Genomic DNA, 4093 nt, shown 5'->3' with positions numbered 1-4093 from the left:
CAGTTAATTTGCATATCGCCCTGATTAGCCAATGGGAAGGGTAGCGGTCGTACGCCAATTACCATGTTTCTCTTTTATTAGTGTAGATTTATATAGATAGATAGATAGATAGATAGATAGATAGATAGATAGATAGATAGATAACTATATCTATATTCTATTAGATCTGTTTCTCTGAAGAACCGTGACTAATACAGATGGAGTCATTCTCAGGCATGACCTTCACCTACTTCCCCTATATTCAAATACTTTTTGTATATAACTTAATAGTAGAAGAGATTCCCTGTTACAGCGAATTTCCTAAACTTCAGCAATTTACTTCATGAGAATTTCCCCTTTGAGAGGTGTGTTCTTTAGGGTTAGTTGCAGAGAACGTAATCCACTCTAGCTATTTTAAGTAGAGTGATATTTCCTAATTTGGGGGAAGATAAAAGACTCCTTCATTCTTCAATATTCATCAGTAGATACAACTTTAGTATTTTATTTTCAAATGATTTTTCATATATGTATATTTTTTCATGTAAGGTACATTAATCTGATCCTTAAATATTATTCTCAGCCTGTTATAACACTTGTTAAATTGAGCCCTAGTTCTAACTGACTCTAAAGCATTCTTTATATTTCAAAATTTATTTGTGACCATTACATTTCTGCTGAAAATACATGCACAAAAAAGAACTCTGTTTCACACATATAGTTATATTTATTTTCTAAATTAACTACATTTATTAGTATTTTTAAGTCACTGGGAACACAACATATGTGAATTATTTTAAATTGTTGAGTTTCATTGTAAAAAATTAGAAGTAAAGGTAGTTACTTTAGTAGCTAGATAACTAATATCAAGGAAAACATTACCATGAGCTCAGACTTTCACTCAAAATTCTTAAATTTTTATTATAACTTATTAAAAATTATAATTTTGATTTCCTCTCTCTATAGGGAATTTAATCACCATTTCTTCCTTTTCATAAGAAGTGGCAGTGCCACCTCTAAAATTAGAATCATGACAGTAAGTTATTCATGGCGTATTTCTCTTTTAAAGCCCTCCTATCACTTATGGCATGCTCCGGTCAATCCAAACTCAGTCCTGGGTCCTTGAATGATCATTGTATAGTTTATCACTCATGAAACAATTTATTATACAATGGATAATAAACAGAAAACAACCAAAACATAGAAACAGAATCTGAAGGACTTTAAATAAGAGACCTATTGGATATGACAATTAAATATTTATATATATAAAGCGATTCATGTTTTTATAACCATTTAAAAATTAGCTAAAAATACAGATTTGAAAGAGAACTAATAAAAATGAAAATATTATATTTAGGATTAAATTCTGTGGATAATGTCAACAGAAAAGTTTGTCAATAACTTAGCCATGCTTGTGATAGTTACCTAACATACCTTGTTTTCACTTCTGTTCAGAATGACACACTTGGTCTGGTAGTCTCTATTGATAGTAATACTAGTGAAAGAAAAGGTGGGGAGATAAAATAGTCACAAGCATACCAGCCTTCAATATTACCCCACTAGTACCAAATAAGCGGTCATGTAGGCTGCCTACATGAAGAACAAGTAAAATTGATCATCTTGAATCATGTTTCACTCAAATATGAATACCTTTTTAAATTGTTTATTCTGGTGATTGAAAATGGAAACCATTTTTGAAAAGTATTAATTATGTACAAAAATATATAAAGTATCTCAAAATAAAAATAATATACTTCAAGCTGAAACAAAATATTATTTGTTAGTATTTTTTTAAATTTTTTGATGATTTTATAATATTCCCATATTAATTTGGTATCTAATTTTCTTAAGGCCTCTGGAAATTAACTAGTACTATCAACATTTATTAATATGGTATGCATTTAGTTATCCATTTATTAAAAAGAGAAAAATAAGTTAATTTTATATCTATTTTTTCTTCATCAAACACTGAAATATGGTAGAGGTAAACTTTATTTAGAAGTTTGTTTATTTTTTCCTTTCTTTTTTCTTTTTCTAGCAGAAAATGTGTCCATATATCAATTGATCATTAAAGAGATTATTATTATAATATATGTTTCTCATTTTGGCAAGAAATCATTTGTATTTTTCCTTAAATATTTTTCAGAGAAACACATGTATAAGCAGAACTAAGGATATAAACTATTTTGTTAGTTTCTGACTTTCTCAGATCTGCCAAAATATGTCTTCAGTCCAAAATATTGTTGTTATTTTGGCTCTAGATTAAACTTATAAATCATTGTCAACTAGATTTTCTTGGTAAAAACATGTGCTCTTTGCTACTTTGCATCACTGTTATCACATGGCTTTTGCTTTACTTTCTTCATTAGCAATCTGTATCTTGGTATAGCTTTAAAAATTGCCTTAAATTTATGTCCAATTGGTTAAGTCTTTGACATGAGGATTTGTTTAGTCAGTTCCTTCCCAGGAAACTTATTTTGCCAACTTTTTCCTTTCTCTTTCTCATATAGACAGCTGACTGGGCCTCAGCTGGAATTGTTTCCTGGAACTACATCAACACAACCCTACTCGCTACGTATTCCAAAAACGTAAACATATTTCCATGTCCAACCTCTTCAACAAGATCCCTTTGAATAGTTTTCTAACGGGAAATTGAAAGCTTAGTTTGATACAAATCTTTGGACACAATATACTAGACTACTGATACTTTCTTGGAGCCAAGTGTATAAAAAATTTAGTACTGTTAATTTCAACAGTCCTAGTAGCCATATGTACTATCTGTACTGAACAATGAATGTTTTCAATAAGTGAAGAAGAGGGCCACAATATTGAGAAAGATATAAAAAGTTAGGAGGAGTAAATGGGAATGGTACAATGAAATTATCCTGTAAGACAAGATTATCAACCACCTGATTTTATTATTTTAGGGTGTCTGAAAAACACCTTTATTACTTAAATTAGTAAAGAATACACTGATAAGAGGGATATCAATATTTCTGAGAATCTTGGTGGTGACTGTTCTCTGAAAGGTGTAGTTATCAGTAGGAGAGAAAGGCCATGAACTACCTAATAATGGATATGGTGGGATATTGAAATGGCAGAAACTTGGTGGCAGCATTTCACCTTCAGAGACAAGGATGGCAAAATTGATAGAATGGGTAGCATGATCTGAGCATCACTCACAATAATTTGATCTTCAGGGCTCTGCAATGATGACTAAATCAATCATGGCTTTCATAGAAGAGAGATAAACAACCAACTATGGTGTATTTTGATTGGTACAATTAAAAAAGCTCAACAGCTGGTAAGCAGCTCCGCCAATGAAAGATGAAAGTGCCATTTTCCACTAGTTTCCAGACCTAATGTAGTTCGTAAATCTAAATCTGTTTACAAATTCATAATTCATTATTTGAAGTTGATGCCACATCCCCTTGAGAAAGAATCCTGTAATACCAAAGATTATTCAGGCATTTACTAGCATAATTAATATAGAAAAAGAAAAATGCCAAGATTTTCAAGAAATATTTGATTGTCTTTGTTGACACGGACACCCTGGGATAAGAAAAACCATTTTAGTTCTCCAGTTGGAGTAGAAACTTATGGAAGCCAGATGATAAAGCCTTTAACTAACTTATTTTTTATAATTGGGTCATAAAGGGCATCAACACAACTTTGGTTAATTCCCCTTGGCCAAATTTAATAAATAAGAATTAATATATTAGCAACTTCTAAAAGTCTACTAATTCCCTGTTCTGTAGAGTAAAACTTAGTAGGGTAAGAAGATCCACATAAAACACTAAGAAACCTCTCTACTTCACCAACATAGAAAATCAGCAGCAATAACACATCCCATGAGAACATAGAGTGTTCAGTAACACTGAAAAAACTTAAAGGTTTCTAGTGTGGTCATATCTACTATACATCCCATTCAATTGTCTGGTCTCTGCACAAGCCAGATAGATGAAAGCGAGTATCTCTAAACTTAATCAAATATCATATCCAATTGGAACTGCTATTCCAAGTGTGGCATCTTTTAGTAGAATAGGACAACAAAAATGTTTGGCACTTGATATGTGAGTAGTGAATTGCTGATTATTTAAGTCTTGATATTTAT

This window comes from Myotis brandtii, unplaced genomic scaffold (assembly GCF_000412655.1).
Source record: "Myotis brandtii unplaced genomic scaffold, ASM41265v1 scaffold466, whole genome shotgun sequence".
Classification (NCBI taxonomy): Eukaryota; Metazoa; Chordata; class Mammalia; order Chiroptera; family Vespertilionidae; genus Myotis; species Myotis brandtii.
The sequence above is the reverse complement of the archived record's forward strand: the minus strand, read 5'-3'. Positions refer to the sequence as shown.